Raw genomic sequence first — 27,741 nt, 5'->3', positions numbered from 1 at the left:
TTCTGAGGCACAGAAAAGGGTGGAGGATAAATCTGGAGGGGCAAACGGGTGATAATCCAGCCTATAAATAATGAAGAACTGATTAGATTGAAAGAGTCAATCAGCTTTTAGTCCTAATAACACTTAAACAGTCACGGGAAGAGATCATGTGAATTATCTGTGAATAAGTAGTGTTTTAGGTATGTTTCTCTCAATGTTTCCTTTTTCTTTTCTTACTTTGAAGAGCACAGAATGAGAAAAGACTTTCCACAACAAAATTATCATGGAACAAGCTTGGGGTGCTATTGCCAATAGGAAACAAGAGAAAGTTTTCATTGCCATTTGGTCTGATTTTAACCCAGAATATTGTTAATACTTGTATTTGCCACCTGTTCAAAAAGCACAGCAAAGCTAAAACAAGAAGAGATCTTGAATTGAGGTGGTGGTGGCAGAGACCACTACCGCCTGCCTGCAGAGTCAATTCTTTCCTTCCTCCATAGTAATGGTGTTATAGTCAGTTACCTGATGAATAGATGTGATGTTTGCCACTTCTGGATGAAGCCTTTTGAAGAATAAGAATTCTTCCTCCATTCTCTGTTCGACTGGCTGGATGCAGATATAACAAGGCCACAGAGAAGCCACAGGATGGAAGGAACTTTGGTTCCTGAATCAGTGCATGTAGAAAAGCTGCCTGCTGACCTGAACACCTGTTCTGAACTGTTATATAAACAAGAAGTAAACTTCTGTTGTATTTAAGCCACTACATATTTGCATCTGTTTGATTCAGCAGTTTATTTAGCCTACCCAAAGTAATACAGATGCCATTGAAATTTTAATCTCAAATACTTAAATTATTTATTATATGTTTACAACCCTTATGTGGTAAGCAGGGCAGGCACCTATTTTATAGGCAAAACAGTGAGGAATATGGAGATTCATAAATTCTTTCAACAAATACTTATTGACCATTAGGGAAATTTGTTGCAAACAATTGATTAAATCATTATTTTGTGAAAGCATTCATTCTTTCATTCATTTTATAAATATTTACTCAGGGCTTTCAATGTGTCCTTCAGGAGCTCACAGTCTACTATAAAAGACAAATACTAAGTTTAAAAATTAAGGACATAAATTGCTACAGTGTTTAGTACTCGTGAGAATAACGTGTATCAGGAAAGCATATAATAGGGGATTTGACCTAGTCAGATAAGTAGGCAAAGGGAATCTCTGAAGAAGTGATAATTAAACTAAGATATGAGAGAAAATATATATGTTTAGGCTGGTGAGAAAGAGGAGGGAACTTTCTTAAAAGAGAACAATGTGTATAAAAGCCCTGAGTTGGATGGAAAGGGCTGGTGAGTATGGGGGTAGAAGAGAGGCCATCTACATTTTTCTTCTATTTTTCTTTTTATTTACATATTTTTATAAAATACGCATATATTCCCTCTCTCGTGAGCCTCCCTCTGGGAGCTCTGCATTTAAAGATGAAGTCAAGGAGGATAAAGCTGTAGAGAAGGTGGGAAAGTGGGCAGAGAGGTGTCTTAGTCAGCTTGGGCTGCTGTAACAAAATGCTGTGGACTGGGTGACTTAAACAACAGACATTTATTTTCGGTTCTAGAGACAGGGGAGTCCAGTAGCGAGATGCCAGCAAATCTGGTTGTTGCTGAGGACTCTCTCTGGTTTGCAGATGACCACCTTCTCTCTGTAGCCTCACACAGCAGAGAGAAGACACTAGGCTGTCTCTTCCTCCTCTTACAAGGGCACTAATTCCTTCTTCGGAGCACAGCTCTCTGGCTGATCGTATGGAGAGACTTCCTCAGCTCCCGCATTTGTTCAGCTCTTTGTGATTGTTCTTTTCCCAGAAGCTATTCTTTTGTTGGTTTTTCCTCTCAGCCCAGCCTTGTCAGGTTTCACCCTGTGCAAGAGCTCATTATTTGGCCCCAACTTAAGGGATCCTGTTTAAGTTTCTGAGCTCCTTCTCTATTCAAGCCCCTTTTCTCTGAGATCCTACCCTGAAGATTTTAGATTTAGTTGCTTTGAATTCTACCATCTTTTTCCTCACCTTGACAAAATGGCTCTATTTGGGCATGTACCACTAATTATTATACATATATTAACCTTGTTTGACATTGATTTTCTCATGTGTAATATGTGTATTGTTGAATTAGATTAGATAATCTCTAAAGCTAGAAAAGGAAATGGCAACCCACTCCAACATTCTTGCTTGGGAAATCCCATGGACAGAAGAACCTGGTGGGCTACAGTCCATGGGGATCACAAAAGTCAGACATGACTTGGTGACTAAACACAGTTCAGAAATTCAGTGATTTGCCTCTAGAATGATCAGTCTTAAGGAGTTTTTATTACAAATAGTTAATGACTAGGTTTTACATTTTGAGTCTAGACATTCTACTTTTGATATTTTATGCTGTAAACCCACACAGATGGGAAATAATGGTTAGTTCTGAGTAATAAAATATTCTGGTTAATAGCTTATCATCAAGCATGCCAGACACAATTTGAAAACCAAAAGTCTTCAAAGTTAATAACATATTCAAAATATCATATTGAACAGTTTTTGTTAGGTGACTCAGAAGATGTTTCAGGATTACAGCTCCTCGTAGCAACCATCATGGACATGAATCATCATTGTATCTTGGGTTTATAGGAGTACGGATTGGGAGAAACTTCTAGTTGCTACAATCTTGTATAAACCACCCTTTCCATTCCTTGTTTTCAATAATTTCAAGATGCTACCAGTCTCGAAGAACAACTATTGTAAAAAACCAACCTTTTGCAGAATCTTTATCTAAATTATCCATTACCACTTCCTTTTTAACGTTCAAGTTATCGTTCTCAAAGGAAAAGGCTATTTTTTCCTCTTTATTTTTTAAAGATAATCTTATTTATGTATTTATCTATTTATCTTTGGCCATGCTGGGTCTTCACTGCTGCACGTGGTTTTCCCCAGTTGTGGCGAGGGGGCGCTACTCCAGTTGCGATGCACAGGCTTCTCACTGAAGTGGCTCTTTTTGTTTCGGAGCATGGACTCTAGGGCACATGGGCCCAGTAGCTGTGGTGCGTGTGCTCTAGAGCACAGGCTCAGGAGTTGGGGTGCGTGGGCTCAGCTGCTCTGTAGCATGTGGAATCTTCCTAGACCAAGGACTGAACCCATATCTCCTGCCTTGGCAGGCGGATTCTTTACCACTGACACCAGGGAAGCCCCTGTTTTCTCTTCATTACTTTATTTTTAACTATACCATCAGATGCTTACTGATTCTCCAGTTGTCAAATTCAGGAGATATTACTAAAACATGAAAAGCAAAAAAAATTTAATAAAAGTGGGATTTGGGAAATAGAAGAAACATACTGGTTTTTCAGAGGAACATTTTCCCATGGTAACTTCTTGGAGCTACTCTCCTTTTATAGAATCTAAATACTGATGGAATAAAAAAATTTAAGCAAAGCTTCATGGGAGGAGTTCATGCACAGAAGTCAGATTGAGTTATTTTGTCGCCTGATGGGTTGGGAAAACTTCTGTGAAACTATTTCTTGTGAATCTGAGAAAACTCCCTGAGTCAGTGAATTTGGAATGCATAGGCAGAGGTGTTTTACCTTGGCATCTGAGTGATTTGAAAGAATGCTATGCATGTTTTGATTCTGTATTTCATTCTTTGGTTGCTACTGTCTAATATTAGCACAGAGACCAGAATAACACTAGTAAAACCAGATATGCTGCTCCTCTGCCCAGAGCCATCTGGTTGCTTTCCCCCTCATTTAGAGTAAAAGCCAGATTCTATAAGGTGGCCTCTCCCCTTAGTTTACTCTTTCCGTTTATTGTTTCTAGCCACTCTTGTTGACAACAACTTCTGGAACCCTACGGGCCAGCTTTGTCTGGTTCCTGTGGTCACTCTAACTGGAGCAATCTTACTCCATGTCTTGCTCTTTCACCAATTTCAGGTCTTAGCTCTCTGTTATCTGTTCAGTAAACCCTAATCTGATCACTCTTCAATAGTGGACCTTCCAGTTAAAAATTTTAATGGAAATTTTTACTGAGATAATTGTAGACTCACACACAATGGTACAAAATAAAACAGAGATCCCATGTACCTTTTGCCTCATTTCCCCCAAAGATAACTATACAACATCATAACCAAGATACTGACATTGAAACCATCTACCACCCTTGTTTGGATTTCCTATATTAATTTTCAAGTATAATTTATTTTTTTGCAGCACTTCTTACTGTCCAATATATTTTATATTTTACATATTCTGTTTATTGACTTACTCTACCTCACTAGAATGTGAGCTCCAGGAAAGTAGTAATTTTTGTTTTCTTCATATCCTTATCTTAGGACCTGGAACAGAGTCTGGCGGAGTGGATACTTACTTTTTGTTGAGTTAATGAATGAACTGTATAGTGTCTCACACTGGATTCTGTGTGTGGGATGATTCAGTGCAGTGATGTACTGTACACTTAAGAAGCGAGACTCTTCACACTGAGAAACGCCTCTCTGATTTGTGGTAAGTTCTGTGGGCAGCAGCCATCGTCTCTGAAGTGCTACAGAACTTAAGATCTATAGTCTGGAAAGAGCCAAAAGCCTTTGGTTTTCTGCCCTAGAACCTTTATCGTCTTAAGGCATTAAAGAGTAGCTAAAGCTAGTAACAAATCTGAAAATTCACTCTTCATTTTTATTAACTACATTCCAACCTAGAGACAGTAAATAAATCAGATCCGAATGGTTAAATAAAGCTGGTTCATCATAAGAAGAATGAACTGACGATACTGCATGGCAGGGCCACCTTTAGATTCCCAGGTCTTCCTGTTGTTCACTGGTGGCCATCCAGGATCTGACAGTCAATTCAGAATGTCAGTAAAAAAGGATTCTGATGGAACTGCATTTTTCTCAAAGACTTTTTTGGCTAAAAACAGTACAGAGAACAATTCTTGATTTAGCTCTCAGAGTGTTAAGGATACAAAAAGAAAACTGTATGGATGGTCAAATTTTGACCATAAGATAAAATTTGCTGGTAATGAACAGGGTAATGAGAAACTTGAGGAAGTCAAGTACTTTGTAAAACCTGTTTGGGGCACAGTTTGACTGTACTTTTCACTTTATGTGTGTATTCTTTGAATCAGCTTTTATATGTCCAGGACTTTAACAAATGTTATTCACAGATTTGCTATAATGGAGATGGTGACCTTAAGTTTCTTTGTTTGACAACTCTAAATATGGAACTTACTTGTCACTGACAGAAATAGTTTGCTAAGGAGAAGAAATATTTATATCATTTTTTTTCTCATCTCATTGGCTCTGCAGAATTCTGTAATCTGCTGGAAGCTTTGTTTAGACAACTCTAATATATCCTATATCCTCAAAGGTTAGAATTACAATGAATCAGAATGATATTTCTTATGACATCTGAATTATGAAGGATGATATTCATTTTTTTTAATATACAACAGGAGAACTGAAAGTAAGTTTCTGAAACTTCCAAATATAAGATATATGGAAAAGGAAGAATACAAAATTATTTATGCAGTATGGTTATTTATATACTATATAAACTGTATATATGTGTTCAACTTATGAACGTGAAAGTCACTCAGTCATATCCGACTCTTTGCGACCCCATGGACTATACCGTCCATGCAATTCTCCAGGCCAGAATACTGGAGTGGGTAGCCTTTTCCTTCTCCAGGGGATCTTCCCAACCCAGGGATTGAACACAGTCTCCCTGCCTGCAGTGCAGGAGACCCAGTTCTAATCCTGGGAAATCCGTAGGAGAAGGGATAGGCTACCCACTTTAGTATACGTGGGCTTCCCTTGTGGTTCAGCTGGTAAAGAATCCACCTGCAATGCAGGAGGCCTGGGTTTGATCACTGGTTTGGGATACCCTGGAGAAGGGAAAGGCTACCCACATCAGTATTCTGGCCTTGAGAATTCCATGGACTACAGTCCATGGGGTCGCAAAGAGTTGGACACGACTGAGCCACTTTCACTTTCAAACTGTATATATATAATACATTAAAGACATTTATTCCAGAATGTTTGTAATAACATAAGAATAGAAATCCCAAATGAACATTGATACGGGACTGGTGGAAAAATTAGGATCTATCCATATATTGGAAATTACACAGCTGTAGAAAAAATGAAATGTTTTTTGTACTAATAAGAAACAACCTCCAAGGTATACTTCTGAGTAAAAAGCGACTTATAGGGCAAGGTGTATGGTCTGATCCAGTTGGGGTTATATACACATGTATATATATATGCAAATATAATGTGCATCAAAATGCATAGAGTATTTCCAGAGAATACACAAAACGCATAACAATGTTTGCCTCTGGGAGAAGAGGGAGTGACTTGCTTTCTATTTTTTTATTCATTTGTATACCATTTGTGTCTTTTTTTTTTTTTAGTTTAGAAAAATAAAAAGCTACATGTTAAGGATATGTAGGATATCCTTATATATGTTAAGGATATCCTCACCTCAATTAAGGATAGCCAGAGAGGATGAAGGCCAGAATCATTCCATATGAACCTCAACCTGTAGGAATACACGTTTGGAAAAGTTCATTAAAAAGATGGGCATGATTCTGCAACATGAAGCTCTTTGAGGAAAATATGGTTCAAGTAGGACAGGATTCTTTACATAATATAATTCTTATGTTGTCATCACTAATGATCCAGTGAAAATAACAAGGAAAAGAAGAAGGTATCATTTCCAGAGAGCTCTCTAGTAAACTCAGATTTTAAACAGATATGAATAAAAGATGAAAAGAAGGACCTATACCAGGAGAAGTTTAGAGAGTGGCCCAGAACTGCATAAATGGTGTCAGGGATAGTTGTACCCCACCATGAGTCACGCATAAGAACAATAAATAGTTACTGGTGATTGAATGCATAGGCCAGACTTGGCATGGATCATCACATTGCATCTTTATGACAACCCCATGAATTTTCATCACAATTGGAATTCAACATTCAGTTAGAAATATTACCACAATTATTGTCACCTTACTGTACTGACAAGCAAGTGAAGTACAGAGAGGATAAGGAACTCATCCAAGATAATATAACCAGAAGGAAGAAGACAGGCCCTACCTTTTTTTTTTTTTTTTTTTTAAATTTATTTGGTTGTGCTGGGTCTTACATGTGGCACCCAGGATCTTTGATCTTCCTTGTGGCATGCGGGACCTTTAGTTGTTGCTTGTGGGATCTGGTTCCCTGACTAGGAATTGAACCCTGGCCCCCTGGATTGGGAGTATGGAGTCTGAACCACTAGACTAAGTTATTACTAATTATGTAATAATGCTTAATTATTACATTATGATTTTTCTAGTAGCCAAAAATATGCCCACAGAAGTGATAGGCTTTTTGTCCAACAGCTTAGTGAGACTAAGCGGTAGCAGTTGCTCTCCGAACTTCACTGATGCTGCCCAAGGACAATAAGAAGAAAGAAGAAGAAAAAAAAGAAAGATGCCAGAAAGTTAGCCAAGAAAAACAAAGATCCAGTGAACAAATCTGGGGGCAAGGCCAAAAAGAAGTAATCTAAAGACAGAGTTTGAGACCAGCTCAATAACCTAGACTTGTTTGACAAACTCTGTAAGGAAGTTTCCAACCAGAAGCTCATAGCCTCACTGTCATCTCTGAGAGACTAAGGATTCACAGTTCTTTGTCCAGGGCAGCCTTTCAGGAGCTCGTTAGTAAAGGACTTAGTAAGCTGGCTTCAAAGCACAGAGATCAAGTATCTTACAACACCAAGGGTGGAGATGCCCCAGCCACTGGCAAAGATGCATGAACAGGTCCCTCCAGCTGTAACTTTTGAAAAATGAAACTTTATTAACTAAAAGAAGTAGTAGAGATGGCGCTATGCTAGTGAAGAAAAATTTAGTGAAGTTAAAGGAAATGTTCTGTATTTAAATTTTTTTGGTCACAGAGTGTAAGATGAGATATTTTGTTGCCGTCACCAAGTTCACTGGGGCTTCCCAGGTGCTGCTTGTGGTAAAGAACCCACCTGCAGAAGACCCCCTGGAGGAGGGCATGGCAACCCACTGCAGTATTCCGGAGAATCCATCCATGGCAGGCAATGGGAGTCCATGGGGTCCGTGGGGTCGCAAAGAGCAGGACATGACTAAAGCGACTTAGCAGGCACACATTCAAGAAGAGTAGCATGAAACAGCTCTTGTGGTCTTGGGTTGTGTTAATTGTAACAAAGTGTGAAGAACAAAGAAGATGGTAGACTTAATTCAGCAACCACACCCAGGCACTGTGAAACACCAAACTTTAAACAATTAGAAGATGACCCATTGATATCATTAGAGAAAAATTTGAAAACAAAAATATGCCAGAATTGCAGTCCCCACTGCAATTACTGACTAAAATTTTTTCACGTTACTCCCAAGTAACATTCCACAAGCAGATGCATTTTAATGCAATTGTGTGTGTAAACTGTTTTGCATTTTCTTTTCCCACATACCATGTATAATCATTTTAATTATCATTTTTGGAAATTGAATAATTTTCTGTCATATTGATGCACCATAATTTACTCAACCAAATTGTTGAGTACTTAGCCTGTTTGCATTTTCTTTCCATTATAGGGAAATGTCCTTTTGATCAATTGGAATTTTAACTTTTCTGTGTGGGTTGTATTATGGTTGTCTAAACATAGCTCCAGGCTAGATATAGAATTTTTCAGAGCCAGTGGAAGAGAAAAGGAATGATAGAATGTTTCTACATTTATTCTTCATTAGCCAATGATTTTTTGGTCAGTAATTTGTACTATCCTGAGTGAAGGAGGGAGTGACAATTATCCCAAGGGTTGTCTTAATACGTGAAGATCAAACCACAGCAATATCTCTGGGGGAAAGAGATGAATACATGTTTCTTTAGATCAGAGTAACTGTAACAAAGAGGACACGGATGCTGGGAAAGATTGAGGGCAGGAGGTGAAGGGGGTGACAGAGGATGAGATGGTTAGATGCAATCACAGACTCAATAGACATGAGTTTGCACAAACTCTGGGAGAAGGTGAAGGACAGGGAAGCCTGGCATGCTTCAGTCCAGAGGGTCACAAAGAGTCAGACGTAACTTGGCAACTGAACAGCAATAACAACTGCAGCAGTAATGTGGGAAATGAGTGATCAGTTGCTGGGATATATTGTTCTGGTCTGTAAGAATCAGTAAATAGGAAAAACTGAAAATTATATTGCTTCTTGAGCAAATTTGAGCTTGACTGTGGTGTTTCCCAAAGCCATACCCTCTCGTGTCCATCTGGTAAACTTTAATTCCTTTCTTAAGAGACAGCTTACCTGACTCTGTTTTTGTGAAACTTTTCTTCTTCCCAGCACAGAACTCTGCAATTCACCCCTCTTACTGCCTTTATTCTCACACTCACAACTCAGTTTTTCAGAATAAACTAAGAGTTCCTTGGGCCTGGGACTTTATCTTGCTCATCATTCTAGCTTGGCTATCTATCATAGTATGTGGATTGTACTAATGTTTTAAAAAGAATTTAATGAGTGTTTGATGAGTGCGCTAGAGTGAACAATAAGAATCTATTTCACCTATTGTACTTTGTCCAACAACTTAAATACCAAGGAATGTTCCGGGTTTTACTGTACAGTGGGTGTGCGTGCTCGTGCCCATTCACACACACACGCACATACTCTCTCTCTCTTGCTGCAAGGGAGAGTTGGAAATTCTCTGACTTAAGCATCCTCCTCTGTAGAAGATGTAGGTGGGAAGTGGGGGCAGCTGGGGATAGGCATAAATGAGCCATCCTTTCGTAGCTGATCAGCACCTAAAACATATTTCATCATCTAGGGTTACCGAGCACCCCATTTAGAGCATGATGTCTTTTTATATATATTTTGCAATATGTTCATTTATTAAACTGGTGATTTATTTCCCACAGCCTGTATCCATACCTCTTTTAAAGCAGGGAAGCTTGTTTATTCGTCTTACCACTCACAGAGCCACACTGTTTGAAATAGTTTATCTTTAGAAAGTAATAAGAGATGTAAGGGAAGGGATCACCAGGGTCTGTGTATTGACGGGAAGGAAGTTCCAGACATGCAGCGACATTCCTAGGCTTAATACCAGCTTTTCTTTTGCTCCTTTATTCACTTTTCATTTGAATTTCTAAATCTGTCATCATGTCCAGACAGCAGGTCCAGACACTTACTTGCCCCCATTCTGCCTTTCCAGCTTTATTTCAGAGTCGAATTCCTTTTCCTTAGGTCAGCAACTTCAGTCAGCAACCCTTCTTTCTCAGATGCACATTTGAGTTTATACTCTGCTACCCTACTAACAAATTCTTGGTCCTTGTCATTTTAGCTTTTCACTTCTTGGTTCTCCAACAAATATTGCTGGTAGGTCACTGTGATTTTCTTAAAACTTTTCAAGGCTAAGCTACTAGCAGGTAGCTAGCCTTTGACACTGGAGTTATCAAACCCTCTAATTAGAGACTTCAGGGTTAGCTGTTTCCCAGGGGCATTATTTTTAGGATACTGCTTTATGCATATAGAACCAAGATGTGGGATCCTTCGAGGTAGCCAATATGTTGGGGGAGGGCAACATGTCTAAGTTTCAGGCTCATGCCACATGTCTGTACATGTTTCCATTGGACAAATATACGGGGCTATCCCAGCGTCATCAAAGTCCAATAGTATCCTGATTCAGGGAAAATTCTCTTCCAAACGTGGCTGGATTAACCAGTACACTAGGTTTCAGGCAGCAGTGAACACCATCTAAGAGGCAGTTACTGGTGAGCTTAATGTCAGTTCCAATCAAGACGATAGAATGATGAATTAAGAGGACGGATTTTTTTGAACACAGAGGGAAGATGCATGATTCTAAGAACACATGATGTCAAATGGATCTAATTACTTTTTTGACATGGTTGATAAACTGACAGTTAAGAGGAGTGGCCTTTATATGGAGAGCATGTGGGTTTCATCAAGATGTTTAACTGGATCCTGTGATACTCTTTCAAATAAAATGGAGAGAAATAGACTATATAAGAGTAAGCTTAATGGCTCAAAATTACTGAACAACTGTATCCCAAAATGCTTATTAATGGATTAATTTTCATTTAGGGGACTTCTTTAATGCCAGGTTACAGGATTAAATACTTGCGGTAGTCAACATTTTTCTAAAATGTAACCCAGGTATCGACTGCTCCATCATTCTTCTGTCCCATCATGCTTGCATGGTGATGATAAGGAATCTGCTCACGTCAGAAAGTGAGCAGTGTGGTTTTCACTGAAGATTCATGAGTCAGGGGAGAGGTTTTACACACTATACTCCAAAGTTAACAACTTATTCCTTCCATCAGACTTTTCTGAGCTTTATTCTCTCTTTACTATTGTGTCACCACCGAGAGTTCTTTCTCTGCATTTTTTCTGATACTTTGCCATCTTTCCTGTCTCTTGTTTTCCCCCTCTTCCTCAGTTTTCCCTAGGCATTTTTAATTCCGTTATAAATCAGAGCCACTTAACTTGAACCTCTTTTCTACTTCTATCTCTTACCTCCATGTTTTTACACCCAAATCCACCATGGCATTTGTCAAAACTAGGAACCCTCTAGAGTAATAGGACACAACCTATTGGAAAGCAGGCAAGATTATTAAGAAAAAGAAAAACATTTCCATAACAGTACTGACTTAGATGAAAAAAATTTAGAACATGTATGAAGTGAAGTTGCTCAGTCGTGTCTGACTCTTTGCAGCCCCATGAACTGTAGCCTACAAGGCTCCTCAGTCCATGGAATTTTCCAGGCAAGAATACCGGAGTGGGTTGCCATTTCCTTTTCCAGGGGATCTTCCCAACCCAGGGATTGAACCCTGGTCTTCCACATTGTAGGCACAGATGAGAGTTAAGATGGTAAGGGGGCTCAAAACCACGTTGTCTGGTTTATTGCTGTGTAACAAATATCCTAAAGTGTTAGGATTTATTGTTATTTGTTATTTTCTCCATGGTTCTGAGAGCTGACTGTGCTCAGCTGGGTGGCTTTCTCGGGGAATCTCGCATGTAGTTGTAGTCAGATAGTGACTGGGACTGAGGTCTCCAGCAGGCCTGGCTGGGCTATATAGTCACATGTCTGGTAACCTCAGTGCTCCTCCACACACCTCTCTTTCAGAAGAGTAGCCTGGATTTTTTACATGGTGGCTCAGGGCTCTAGGGACTGAGAGTGCATGTTCGAAGGCAGAAGCTGCTCATCTAATCAAGTACAGGTACAATTCTTTGGGTGCCACACCTTGAGTATAGTTTCTATTAATGCAAAGGCTTTGAGCTAAAGAGACAAGTGTATCTTCCCTCTGCACTCCCAAGATACTATGGTGATACAGGGTAGGATAACTCTACCATAAATTAACAGTCCTGGAAAAAGGACATAGTTGGCACTGGCCTAATTCTGAAATCTAGCTAAAGCATATGTCATCTCTTCTTTTATTTTTTAATCTTTTTTAAAATTTATTTATTTGGCCTGTCCTGGGTCTTAGTTATGGCACATGGGTTCTTCCATCATCATTGCAGCACAGGATATCTTTCAGTTGATGCATGCAGAATCTGATTCCCACACCAGGATCAAAGCCCAGTCCCCCGCATTAGGAGCCTGGAGTCTTAGCCACTGGTCCACCAGGGAAGTCCCCACCTGTTCCTTTAAATGGGCCCATCCTGCTCCCTTGGGAATGATTCTCCATGGTTCTTGTCTGTGAACTCTGAGTCATCCTTACTTTTCTATAAACACTGTTCAAGTTTGCAGGGAAGTAGTTTTCTCAGCCTGCAGCCTCATAGAAGTTTGGGGAGCCCAAAGACAATCTAAAGATATAAAGTGATATTTCATTGTGTTTTTAATTTTCATTTCTCTGATTACCCTAACGATTAATGAATTTGAGCATCATTTTTATGTTTCTAGATAATTTCCTGTTCTGTGAAATGCCTATTTGTGTCTTTTGCTAATTTTCCTAAATTGGATTGATTCCAATGGACTTGTAGAAATTCTTTATATATTCTAGATTAGAATCTGTTTGAGGTGATCTGTGTTGAAAATGCCTTTTCCTAGTTTGTGGCTTATCTTTTTGCTTTATTATGTTTTTTCTTTAAATTTTAAAATCTTTAATTCTTGTTTGAACAGAAGTTATTAATTTTAATATATTCACATTTGTCAGTTACTTCTTTTGTGGTTGTGCTTTTTGTTTTTTAAAAGAAATTCTTCTTTACTCCAAGATTATAAATATATGTTTTATTTTCTTGGAAAAGTTTTATAGTTTCGATTTTCATATTAAAGTCATTAATCCATAAGTATGAGATGAGTTAAGGATCATTTTTTTAAATATGGATAACCTACTTTCTCATTCAACACTACGTACAATGTCCGGTCTGCCTTAAATCAGGTTTCTATATATTCATGAGCTCTCTGTCCTGTTAGTTGTGACCAATACTTCACTGACCTCTGTGGTTGATACCACTGCTTCGGTTATATATCTTTAAAGTAAATCCTAATATCTGATACGGAAAGTCCCCCAGCATGGTTTTCAGGACCATCCTAGGTCTCCTTGACCCCTTGTGCTTTCATACAGATTTCAGAAGCAGCCTGTCAGGTCCCATAAAAATAAAAAAAAGCAAGCAGCTCCTCATTCATGTTTTGATTGCAATTATGGACTTCACTGTTTTCACTGTCATTCACTCTCATGCCTTCATTTCCTTCCTCACCCAACTTGGATCTCATGTTTAATCACTCCCTTGCAAACACCCTTAATTCCCTCGTCCCACTCTCCCTTCTTTATACTTAGGCCACATAATTGCTTTCTCTGTGCCTGTACCCAATCAGCTATAATTGCTGGAGAAAAACAAATAACTATGATGAGCGGTTTCATTTAAAATTCATGACCACAAATTTCCAATAAGCCCTCAATAATATCTAACATCCCGCTACACTTAACCGTTCTCCAAAATTACCTCTATCATACCTCTCCCTCTCTTGTCAAACCTATGTCTCTGGTCCCTTTTTCTTTTTTTCTCAGAAGATAATGTGCCTCACTTCATTGAGAAATCAGAGCAACAAGCAAATTTCCGAATCCACCTACCACATAAGTCCCATTTTCTGTTCCTCCCCACTCCCCATCTGGTTGTTATTAATACTAAGCATGAAACCCACTGTTTGTATCAAAGGCCAACTACTTCCTTGTGTTCTGGATCTCATCCCTCTCGTCTCTTCAAGATGTCTCCTTATACATTCTCTCTCGTCTGCATCATCAGGTTTTCACTTTCCACTAACTAACATTCATCAGCATAAAAACAGGCCAGGTTGTCAAACTAACAAAAAAGCAAAACCTCTTGGGATCACTGCTTTCAGCTAATGTCCTGATGGGGCAATATGATGTGGGGATTAGAAATGTAAACTCTGATGCCAGATTCCTTGGGTTCAGATTTCATCCCTGCCACTTACTAGTATTATGACCCTGGGCAAGCAGCCATGTCCATTTCAGTAGACACTAGCCACATGTAGCTATTTGCATTTAAATGTATATTATTGAATAATTAAAATTCAGTAAATAATTTAAAATAAAATTTACTTCTTCAGAGGGACCAGCCACATTTCAAGTGTGGCTGATAGCTACCATATTGGACAATGTAGCTGTAGAACTGTTCCATTATTGCAGAAATTTCTGTTATACACCACTGGTCTAGAATAGCAGTATTTTTTTTTTCATTAAAAAAAATTGAAGTATAGTTGATTTACAGTGTTTCAGGTATATAATGAAGTGATTCAGATATATATATATATATATGTATCTATGTATATGTATGCATTCATACATATATCTAATTCTTGTTCAGATTAATTTCCATTTTAGTCTATTGTAAGATTTTTAATATATAGCTTCCTGTTGTTATTGTTCAGTCACTAAATCATGTCTGACTTTGCAGTACCAAGGACTGCAGCATGCCAGGCTTCCCTACCCTTCACTGTCTTCTGGAGTTTGCTCAAACTCATGTCCATTGAGTTGGTGATGCCAATCTATGATAGCATAGTTCCCTGTGCTACACAATAAATCCTTGTTGTTTATCTGTTTTATATATAGTCGGATGTATCTGTTAATCCCATACTTTAATTTACCCTCCCCATGTAACCATAAATTTGTTCTCTATGTCTGTGAGTCTGTTTCTGTTTTGTAAAGCAGTTCATTTGTATTATTTTTAAGATTCCACATATACATGATATCATATGATATTTTTCTTTCTCTGTCTGGCTTAATTTAGTGTGATAATCTCTAAATTCATCCATATTGTTGCAGATGGCATTATTTCACTCTTCTTTATGGCTGAGTAATATTCCATTATATATATATACCACATCTTTATCTGTTCATCTGTTGATGGACATTTAGGTTGCTTCCTGCTGCTGCTGCTGCTAAGTCGCTTCAGTTGTGTCCAACTCTGTGCGACCCCACAGATGGCAGCCCATCAGGCTCCCCCGTCCCTGGGATTCTCCAGGCAAGAACACTGGAGTGGGTTGCCATTTCCTTCTCCAATGCATGAAAGTGAAAAGTGAAAGTGAAGTCGCTCAGTAGCATCTGACTCAGCTTCCATGCTTTGACTATTGTAAATAGTGTTGCTGTGAACATTGGGGTGCATGTATTTTTTCCAGTTTTCATCTTTTCTGGACATAAGACCTGCGGTGATATTGCTGAATTATATGGTAACTCTAGTTTTAGTTTTTTAAGGAACCTCCATACTGTTCTCTATAGTGGTTGTACTGGTTTACATTCCCACCAACAGTGTAGGAGGGTTCCCTTTTCCCCACACCCTCTTGAGCGTTTATTGTTTGTAGACATTTTGATGATAGCAGCTCTGATCGGTGTGAGGTATTACCTCACTGTGGTTTTGATTTGCATTTCTCTAATAATTAGTGATGTTGAACATCTTTTCATATGCCTATTGGCCATCTATACTAGAAGAGCCAGTTTACAAATTTTTTAAAATTTATTTTTGGAAATTAAATTTTTTATTTTTCCAGCTTTATGAGATATAACTGGCATATAACATTATGTAAACTTAAGGTATTCAATGTGTTCATTCAATATACTTATGTGATATTCCCCATTAACATTAGCTAACACTTTGATCACATCACATAATTATGATTTGTTTTCTGTGATGAGATGGAGATTCCACTTCTAATTATATTTTATCATGTCACAATTTAAATTTTTATCATAGCATTTGTCCCTATCTGATATAGTTTATGTCCACTTATTTGTTTATTGCCTGTCTTTTCCTATCAGAATTCAAGCTCCATGGGAACAGGTTCTGCCTCATCATTTGATTGTCAGTGCCTGAAACAGTGCTTGATACTACTGACTTCAGTAAATATTTACTCAATGATGGCCGATCAGAAACTAAAAAGATTTGGGCTGGGAAATGTTAACTGATGCATAGTGTGCTCATTTTTACCTTGTTGGTGGGTATTAGCTGTTCGGTTCATTTCAGGTGCTCAGTCATGTCTGACTCTTTGCTACCCCATGGGCTGCAGCATGCCAGGCTTTCCTGTCCATCACCAACTCCCAGAGCTTACTCAAACTCATGTATATCATGTTGGTGATACCATCATCCAACCATCTCATCTTCTGTTGTCCCCTTCTCCCGCCTTCAATCTTTCCCAACATCAGGGTCTTTTCCAATGAGTCAGTTCTTTGCATTAGGTGGCCAAAGTATTGGAGATTCAGCTTCAGCATCAGTCCTTCCAGTGGATATTCAGGACTGATTTCCTTTAGGCTTGATTGACTGGTTTGATCTCCTTGCAGTCCAAGGGACTCTCACGAGTCTTCTCCAACAACACAGTTCAAAAACATCAGTTCTTCAGTGCTCAGCTTTCCTTGTAGTCCAACTCTCACATTCATACATGACTACTGGAAATTTAATAGCTTTGACTAGATGGACCTTTTTTGGCAAATAATGTCTCTGCTTTTTAATATGCTGTCTAGGTTGGTCATAGCTTTTCTTCCAAGGAGGAAGCATCTTTTAATTTCATGACTGCTCTCACCAACTGCAGTGATTTTGGAGCCCCCAAAATAAAGTATTTCACTGTTTCCATTGTTTCTCCATCTGTTTGCCATGAAGTGATGGGACTAGATGCCATGATCTTAGTTTTCTGAATGTTGAGCTTTAAGCCAACTTTTTCACTCTCCTCTTTCACTTTCATCAAGAGACTCTTAATTTCTTCTTTGCTTTCTGTCATATTAAGGATGGTGTCATCTGCATATCTGAGGTTATTGATATTTCTCCTGGCAATCTTGATTTCAGCTTGTGCTTCATCCAGCCTGGCATTTCACATGATGTACTCTGCATATAAGTTAAATAAGCACGGTGACAGTATACAGCCTTGATGTTCTCCTTTCCCAATTTGGAACCAATCTGTTGTTCCATGTTTAGTTCTAACTGCTGCTTCTTGACCTGCATACAGATTTCTCAGGAAGGAGGTCAGGTTGTCCGGTATTCCCATCTCTTTAAGAATTTTCCACAGTTTGTTGTGATCCACAGAGTCAAAGACTTTGGTGTAGTCAATTAAGCAGAAGTAGATGTTTTTCTGGGACTCTCTTGCTTCTTCTGTGATCCAGCAGATGTTAGCAATTTGATCTCTGGTTCCTTTCCCTTTTTTAAAACCAGGTTGAACATCTGGAAGTTCATAGTTCACGTACTGTTGAAGCCTGGATCGGAGAATTTTAAGCATTACTTTGCTAGTGTGTGAGATGAGTGCAATTGTGTGATAGTTTGAGCATTCTTTGGCATTGCCTTTCTTTGGGATTGGAATGAAAACTGACCTTTCCAGTCCTGTGAGCACTGCTGAGTTTTCCAAATTTGCTGGCATATTGAGTGCAGCACTTTTACAGCATCATCTTTTAGGATTGAAATACCTGACCTGCCTCTTGAGAAACCTATACACAGCAGTTAGAACTGGGCATGGAACAACAGATTGGTTCCAAATAGGAAAAGGAGTACGTCAAGGCTGTATATTTTCACCCTGCTTATTTAACTTCTATGCAGAGTACATCATGAGAAACGCTGGGCTGGAAGAAGCACAAGCTGCAATCAAGATTGCCGGGAGAAATATCAATAACCTCAGATATGCAGATGGCAGATGACACCACCCTTATGGCAGAAAGTGAAGAGGAACTAAAAAGCCTCTTGATGAAAGTGAAAGAGGAGAGTGAAGAAGTTGGCTTAAAGCTCAACATTCAGAAAACGAAGATCATGGCATCTGGTCCCATCACTTTATGGGAAATAGATGGGGAAACAGTGGAAACAGTGTCAGACTTTATTTTTTTGGGCTCCAAAATCACTACAGATGGTGACTGCAGCCATGAAATTAAAAGACGTTTACTCCTTGGAAGAAAAGTTATAACCAACCTAGATAGCATATTCAAAAGCAGAGACATTACTTTGCTGATTAAGGTTTGTCTAGTCAAGGCTTTGGTTTTTCCAGTGGTCATGTATGGATGTGAGAGTTGGACTGTGAAGAAAGCTGAGTGCTGAAGAATTGATGCTTTTGAACTGTGGTGTTAGAGAAGACTCTTCAGAGTCCCTTGGACGGCAAGGAGATCAGTCCTGGGATTTCTTTGGAAGGAATGATGCTAAAGCTGAAACTCCAGTACTTTGGCCACCTCATGAGAAGAGTTGACTCATTGGCAAAGACTCTGATGCTGGGAGGGATTGGGGGCAGGAGGAGAAGGGGACAACCGAGGATGAGATGGCTGGATGGCATCACTGACTCGATAGACGTGAGTTTGAATGAACTCCAGGAGTTGGTGATGGACAGGGAGGCCTGGTGTGCTGCGATTCATGGGGTCGCAAAGAGTCAGACACGACTGAGCGACTGAACTGAGCTCAACTGGAATTCCATCACCTCCACTAACTTTGTTCATAGTGATGCTTCCTAAGGCCCACTTGACTTTGATTCCAGGATGTCTGACTCTGGGTGATTGATCACACCATCATGGCTATCTGCTCATGAAGATCTTTTTTGTATAGCTCTTCTGTGTACTCTTGCCACCTCTTCTTAATCTCTTCTGCTCTGTTAGGTCCATACTGTTCTGTCCTTTACTGTGCCCATCTTTGCATGAAATGTTCCCTTGGTATCTCTAATTTTCTTGAAGAGCTCTCTACTCTTTCCCATTCTGTTGTTTTCCTCTATTTCTTTGCACTGATCACCGAGGAAGGCTTTCTGATCTCTCCTTGCTATTCTTTGGAACTCTTCATTCAAATGGCTACATCTTTCCTTTTCTCCTTTGCCTTTCACTTCTCTCCTTTGCTCAGCTATCTGTAAGCCCTCTTCAGACAACCATTTTGCCTTTTTGCATTTCTTTTTCTTGGGGATGGCCTTGATCACTGCCTCCTGTACAATGTCAGGAACCTCCATCCATAGTTCATCAGGCACTCTGTCTATCAGATCTAATCCCTTGAATCTATTTGTCACTTCCACTGTATAAGTGTAAGGGATTTGATTTAGGTCACACGTGAATTGTTTAGTGGTTTTTCCCTACTTTCTTCAATTTCAGTCTGAATTTGGCAAGAAGGAGTTCATGATCTGAGACACAGTCAACTCCTGGTCTTGTTTTTGCTGACTGTATAGAGCTTCTCCATCTTTGACTGCAAAGAATGTAGTCAGTCTGATTCCAGTATTGACCATCTGGTGATGTCCATGTGTAGAGTCTTCTCTTGTGTTGTTGCAAGAGGGTGTTTGCTGTGAATAGTGCGTTCTCTTGGCAAAACTCTTGTTAGGCTTTGCCCTGCTTCATTCTGTACTCCAAGGCCAAATTTTCCTGTTACTCCAGGTGTTTCTTGACTTCCTATTTTTGCATGTCAGTCCCCTATAATGAAAGGGACATCTTTTTTGGGTGATAGTTCTAGAAGGTCTTGTAGGTCTTGCTAGAACCATTCAATTTCACCTTCTCCAGCATTACTGGTTGGGGCATAGACTTGGATTACTTTGATATTGAATGATTTGCCTTGGAAACAAACAGAGATCATTCTGTCATTTTGAGATTGCATCCAAGCAGTGCATTTCGGACTCTTGTTGACTACAAGAGCTACTTCATTTCTTCTTAGGGATTCTTGCTCACAGTAGTGGATATAATGGTCATCTGAGTTAAATTCACGCGTTTCAGTCCATTTTAGTTCACTGATTTTTAAAATGTTGACGTTCATTCTTGCCATCTGCTGTTTGACCACTTCCAATTTGCCTTAAATCATGCATTTTTTTTGACCAGTCATGGTTGTTTGACCATGAGAGGGTAACAGGCAGGAAGGCCAGGGGTCTCCAAAGGATGAAGTAGCCTGGAAGTGTCAGACTTTTTTCTTTCTCTTAAGTGGCAGGAGGAAACAAACTAGCAATATTTTTTCCTTCTCTATACAAATTTAAAAGGAGGTTTTTCTTAAAATACTGTGTTGCCATAGTGACACCTGGTTTCACCTGAAGTTAACTATTCTCAAACCTAGAGATAACAAATGCATTTCTCTTATGGAAATGTTTATCTTAAGCTATGCTAATGTACTGTACATTTACCCCAAACTCTGTCTTCAAGTTTTTTCCACCTCTTGGCTCAGAACCTACTTGACAAACTAGTATGTTATATTCAGATATTATTCCCCTAATCTATGTAAATGAAACTATTTGTATGGTGATTTGCCCTTTTTCAAGATTCAAGTTAATCATTTTATGGCCCAGGATGAACTATTTGGTGCCAAAATTATCCCAAAATGCATCTTATGGGTGAGGGGCCTGGTGCCATTCTGAGTTTTAAGACATTCCTCTCTTTTATTAACAGACTGCTAGTGACTGTATAACATCCAGCTGAAGACTAGCAGGGGGGTACTCTTTCTGCCCCCTTCTGATGCCTATGTCAGAAGCTTTCTCTATCTCCTTTATACTTTAATAAAACTTTATTACATAAAAGCTCTGAGTGATCAAACCTCATTTCTGGCCCCGGATTGAATTTTTCTCCTCCGGGGGGCCAAGAATCCTGGTGTCTTTGCGTGATTCAACAACAACCTTTCAACCACTTCCAATTTGCCTTAATTCATGGTATTAGCTGTAATGTATCAATAATGAGGGATGTAGTAATTGCTGACACTTAGAGGTTGAGTGAACACCAAGAAAATGGAATAAGCAGCTGTACTGAGTCTGGGAGGCTGGGTCCTGGTTTTTGTGCTGTCAGCTGTGGAATATTATGAACCAGCCTAAGGGTCTAATTAGACTATTTGAAAGTTTAAAAATTAGAGAACACATGTGATCCATCGTTGAGGAGTTGCAGACTCTATGCGTGGGTTTGGTTGCTTTGAAAATAGGCTGCCTCACATTCTTGGGAATGTTCACTGCAGTGTTGTCTGTGACAGCAAACAGTTGAAAACAACTCAGATGTTCTCCAATAAGGGGGTATATAAACACACTATGGTACAGTCATACAATGGAGTATTGTCGAGTGGAAAAATGACTAAACTGGATCTCAGTTTAGCAGCGTAAATCTCAAAATCTAATAATGAGCTGAAAAGAACAGTTGGTAGTTGGACAAACATGGTATAATACTCAAAGAAAATTAAAAAGCACAAAAAGTAGCATCTGTGGCCATATATATGAGTAATCAAAGTATTAAAGCATTAATGGCAAAGACATATCTAAATAAATACATGTAGGGAAAGAGGTTGGAAAGACATCAGTTGGAGGTACAAAAGACTTCAGCAGCATCTGCGAAGTATTATTTTCTTAAAATTTTAGAAGTGAACATGACAGTCTAAAACTCAGGGTGCTTACTTTTATTCTCTAGAATTTGCTATATATTTGAAACATTTTTAAACTAAAAAAGAATGTGAGCTGTTTCTGTATCAAGAGATGACATACTGCATTAATTCAGTAGTGTTTCTTGAGAATTGACTGTGTGTGTGTGTGTGTGTGTGTGTGTGTGTGTGTGTGTGATTGTACTGGGTGTTGAGGAATATAGAAAAGTCACGTAAGAGAAGAAAAAATGACATGACCTGTAAGTTACGGAAAGCAACAAAACAAGCTTCTTGCTCCCCAGAAGCCTGTTTTCTTATGTGATGTGATAACATCCTTACATAAAGCAGTTGAGCCAGAGAAGATATCAAAATGAGGAATGGAAGACTGGAAGTCAGAGTCTCTGGAGCAGCTATTAGTAGATAAGATTTACTGGAGGAGGGGTATCTTGGAGTGAATCTGGGTAGACAGAATGGAGGTTAACTACCTTCCAGTCCGAGAAAGCTGGGTTTGAAAGGGAGAAGTAAAAACCATCCTGTAGCAGCGAAGTGTTTTTTGGAGAGAAAATTGAACAGATAGTATTATAGGTAGTCCAAAATGCTTTAATGCCAGGTCTAGGAGTTGAAACTTTATCCAGTAATTAAGTGGAAAACCATTCACATCTCTGAGGAACTGGAATGACATGTTGATTTGATTCTGACTATTAATCTGGTTGTGGTATGCAGGATAGAGTAGTGTAAGGAAAGACTAGGGGCTAGTTTGAGCAGATAGAGGCCTCAGTTGAGTTGGTTGTAATGGGGATGGAGAAAAGAAAACTAATATTTTCCAGCAGGCTAGGCATTACTGGTCACAGTTTACAAAGGCACGTGTTTTAGTTGCCTTGGGCAACCATAACAGCACACTATAGACTGGATGGCTAAGCAATAGAGAATTTCTTCTTATGGTTCTGGAAGCTGGGAAGTCCATCATCAAGGTGCTGGCAAGATATGTTTCATTCTGAGGCCTCTTCTCACAGCTTATAGGTAGCCATCATGCCACTGTCTACTCAAGGGGGAGGAAAGCAAGCCAGCTCTGTGGTGTTCTTCCTCTTATAAGGGCACTAATCCTATCATGAGGACCCTGCACTCATGAACTTAGCTAGCCTTAATTACCTCCCTGAGGCCCCATATCCAAATACTATCACTTTAGGAGTTAGGGCTTCAACATATGAATTTGTGGGAGTGGAAGGAGATACAAACATTCGGTCTATAAACAATAAGTAATCTGTCCAAAGATCTCATAGCTAGTAAATGCAGAGTCTGCAATAAAATCTAGGTTGTTTTTTACTCCAAAGTTTGTGTTGAAAGTTTGGAAAAATGGACTTGAGGAGTGATCGGATTTAGAAGGTGAAAGAGAAGGAGGGATAAAAGAACAGTGAGTTTCGGGTTGTCAATAAAGTGCTTGATGAAAACTGAAAATTTGTGAGGTTAGGCTAGCTCGGAGAGCAAAAAGAGTTCATTGTGAAAGATGGAAAGTTGGAGTTGGTGCACATGGCTTATAGACTGTTGGAACTCTGGTGGTTTAAGCTCTCAGATCTAAACTGTTGAAAGTCACAGCATGGAGGTGGTGATGAAATTCTGAAGACAGCAGTTCCCAGAAGGAATGGGTAGAAATAAAGAGAAAAGCAGGCCTTCTGCCTTTTAGATGTGTTAAGAGGGCAGATTTCATGGGTAAGTATTCCTACCACAGTTTAGTGAGAGAAAGACAAGGAGGGAGGGAAGGGAAGAAGGAAAGGGGGAGAGAATGGGAGAAATGAGGGGGGAGGGGGAGAAAATGTCTTAAGGAATTCTCATACTTAAAATTATTTGTTTGGTGAAATAGAATTGCCAACAAGGAAAGCAATGGAGGAGCAATTAGAGGAGAAAAACTGCTTATTGTTTTTTTTTGTCAGGGGGGATGTTGGTGTCTGGGCCATTGAAGCCTGTTCATTTTAGGAAGAAAAGGGTGGTTGAATGCATCTGATACAATAGTGTTGGTTAAAGAGAATGACAGTTGGTACTGGATGGTTGTAATGTTGTGATTCGGTGGAAAAAACAACAGCAACAACAGAGGATTAAACAGTGATCTTCTAAAAAGTGCAGTTTCCAGACTGTTGGATTTCACAGACCTATAATATTTCAGTAACTAAGGGAACTAAACAGGATCATTAAAAACACCATAGTCTCTTATCAACCTCACTTTCATAAAAGGAAAAAGCCTTTTAATGTAAATTTAAATGGTCATAATCGTCGGGTGAGGGGTGGTTTTGATGTGAACTGGCACCAAGTCAGTCCCCAAAGGGGACAGATCTGAGAACTTTCATTTGGGAACCGTGGAAACAACATTTGCAGTATCTCCTGTAACTTACGCTCCCCGTAAGTCTGGTGTATTCTTGTTTTTAAAACAACCTTTTGTTTCCTCAAAGCACCAAAGAGGACATTTCAGGAAGTTTAGTAGATCCTTATTCACATAATGAAGGCAGATTAAAATTAACCAAGTGGTGCTGCTTGAAAGTGAACGTGTTAGTCACTCAGTTGATCTGACTCTTTGCAATTCCATGGACTGTAGCACACCAGGCTCCTCTGTCCATGGGATTCTCCAGGCAAGAATACTGAAGTGAGTAGCTATTCTCTTTTCCAGGGATCTTTCTGACCCAGGAATCAAACCCAGGTCCCGCACACTGCAGGCAGATTCTTTACCATCTGAGCCACCAGGGGATGCTGGAGGAATATTCTTCCTGATGAAAGCAACTCTCCTTGTTGAGGAGAGAGTGGGATTGTAGAAGTAATAATAGTTTGCTCCATTAAATTATAGTTGAATGTTCACTCATGACTAGGAGAAAAACCATGGGTTCCTTATTTTTTGACTTTCAAGGTACATTCAGTTTCCAAAGGAAATCAAGGCTTCTGATAATTCTCCAGGTCCTATGACCCTTTTTGTAATGTAAAGACAAGCCTAATAATTCTGTGACGTAGCTCCTGAAATATTATCATCTTCTACTTTCTGTGTGCCTGCCCCAACCAAAACTCGAGTATTGGAAGCTTGACTTCATCACCAGAGTCATAGGAACTGAACAAACTCAGAACTGGGCACACCTCAAGGACTGGGGCTGGCCTGGAGAAATAAAAGAAAAAGGCACTAACTGTACTGTGAGTCACGGCAGCAACAGGCTCAAATGGAGTGTTTACATGTGGAACCTGAGGTTTATTATACAAAGCAGTTTTCTGCTGGTTTAAGAAAAAATAGACACTAATTATGCAAGCTCAAATAACAACAACAAAAATGTATAATGCATTGAAATCTGTTTTGATTTAAAAAAATAAATAGCTCTTAGGCAGACACTGAAATGAACAGATTTCAGTGCCAGAAAAGATAAATTAGCCACCCACTCCACGCAAAATATTATCCTTTATCTATAGCATACATTTCTATTGGTTCTGCAATTATATTTGGTAATGATTTTTTCTCACCAACTGTTCTTTTAATTTTGAAAATACTGTTGGTCAAATTTCTTAATTGAGTTCTGAGAGAAAGCTTGTAGAGGTCAAAATAACACTGTGATGATGCTAATGAAACCACCAACACGAAAAACATTTCCCCAGTTGGTACTCTTTGTCATCAGTATCCTATTAAACATATTTACAAAGGCATTACTTAAGTGTTTATCCTTTTATTGTGCAATATAAAATATATATAGAAACGTACACATCATGTGTACACAGCTTAATGAATATTTATAAGGCAACTCAGGTAACCACCATTCGGGTGAAGAAATTGAACACTGCTGATACAAAGAAGTTCCAGTGTTTCCCTTTCCCATTGTATCTATTTATTCCTCTTTAGAAATAGCAGATATTTACCTTTTAAAATAATCCCTTGCTTTTTAAAAAGTTATTCTCTGTAGATATGCATCCCTAAACAATTTAGTTTTGTCTCTTTTTGAATTTATATCTCTGGCTTCTCTTAAGAGGATTTTCCTTTTGTCTTTGGTTCTCAGAAGTTTTCTGAAGATGTATTTTGGATTTTGTTGCAGATCATGAATCTTCAGTTGGTTTCGGAAAATTCTCAACTATAAGTTCTTCAAATATCACTTCTGCTCCATTCTCTCTTTCCCCTCATTCTGAACTATAGTTACACTTTTCTGTAGGGCTACTTCTTCCCTGCTCCTTGGATGAAATCACAGACAATTCTCTGTCTTTTCAGGTAATGAAGTCTTCTGGTCACTTTGGTCCTTAAAATAGTTGTAAAAGTATAATGTTCATGTAATAGTAAAAAAGTTCTAACTTCTTAAAAAAAATAACAGTTTTATTGAGGTCTAATTTACATACATAAAACCCATCCACTGTAAATGTACAGTTTGATGGTGTTTAGTAGATTTATGCAGTTGTGAAACCATCAACATATCCCAGTTTTAGCGCATGCCCATCATCTTGAGAAGTGCATTTGTGCTCATTTGCAGTCAGTCCCCATCCTGCCTCCAGCTCCAGGCAACCTCTCATCTGCTTTCTGTATCTATTTTTGCCTTTTCTAGAAATTTCATGTAAGTGGAATCATATAAACGAAATATGTGATCTTTGTGTCAAACTTCTTTCACTTAGTATGTTTCTGAAACTCCTTTATGTTTTTGCAGATAGCTATATCTGTCTATCTACATCAGAAATTTGCTCTTTTATGTTGCTGAATGGGATTCTGTTGTATACCACATTATGTTCATCTAGTCACCAGTGATGGAAATTGGGATTCTTTCCAGGTTGGGGCTACTCTGAATAAGCTGCTGTGATCATTTACATAAAAGTCTATGTATTGACATATGGTTTTGTTTCTCTGAAGTATATAGGAGGGGTGGAACGGCTGGGTGATATAGTAAGTTTATGCTTAACTTTGTAAGAAACTGACAAATGCTTTCCAAAGCTGCCGCACCAATTTACATTCCTACCAGCAATGTAGGAGCATTCTCTCCATCCTTGGTAACAGTTGTTATTGTCTTCGTCAATAGCTGTTTTAATGAACTAGTAATGGTATGTTACTGTCACTTTATTTTGCATTTTCCTAGTGACCCACTCCAGTATTCTTGCCTGGAGAATTCCATGGACAGAAGAGCCTGGCAGGCTACAGTTCATGGGGTTGCAAAGAGTCGGACACGACTGAGCGACTAACGCTTTCACACTTTCAGTGACAAATATTGTTGAGCATCTTTACGTATTAGCTGTTCATGTGTCCTCTCTGGTGAAGTGTCATTTCAAATCATTTGCCCATTTTTTAATTGGATTGTTTGTCTTCTTATTGAATTATGAGGCTATATGTACACACACATATACATACATATATAAAAACAAACACATGCTGGTTATACCTCCTTTATGAGATATAAGATTTACAAACATTTTTTCTCAACCTTTTCATTTTCTTAATGATATCTTTTGGAGAACAAATGTTTCTAATTTTGACAAAGTCCAGTTTATTATTTGTTTTCTTTATGGATCATGTTTTTGGTGTCATGTCTAAGAAACTGAGGAGCTGTCAGATGAGTAAAAGATAACTAGGAAATCATAGTGTCATGAAACCAGGGAAAATAACATTTTTAGGAAGGAGGATGATCACTAGTACTAAAGCCTGCAAAAAGTTCAGAAGGGATGAATGAGATGAAAAGGGTTCTAAATTTGGAGAATAATAGTAATAATACTGATAACTGATATTTATGATGCTTATTTTATGCCAGACCCTATACTAAGTGTGGTCTCATTTCTAGTTTTAGTAAATAGATGGAAATTAGATGTTTTCCTTGAGTTTTGGCATCAACACATTTTCCCCTCATACCTCTAAAAATATTGATTCAGAGAGTATAGCTTAGGATGTAGAGATGGAAAGTTGTATTAGTTATGGAAAGCCATTTACCTTTTCGTTTAATCTGTTGCCTCACTTGTAAAGTAGGAGTAATCATTACTACTTTGGGGGA

At 38.8% G+C, this 27,741-nt stretch overlaps 1 pseudogene; it reads left to right on the top strand.

The window, feature by feature from the left end:
- Positions 1–7,791, top strand: part of LOC102190824 — a 42,529-nt pseudogene extending 34,738 nt beyond the window's left edge.

Source organism: Capra hircus, chromosome 21, assembly GCF_001704415.2.
Source record: "Capra hircus breed San Clemente chromosome 21, ASM170441v1, whole genome shotgun sequence".
Taxonomy (NCBI): Eukaryota; Metazoa; Chordata; class Mammalia; order Artiodactyla; family Bovidae; genus Capra; species Capra hircus.
This window is presented reverse-complemented; position numbering and strand designations above follow the sequence as displayed.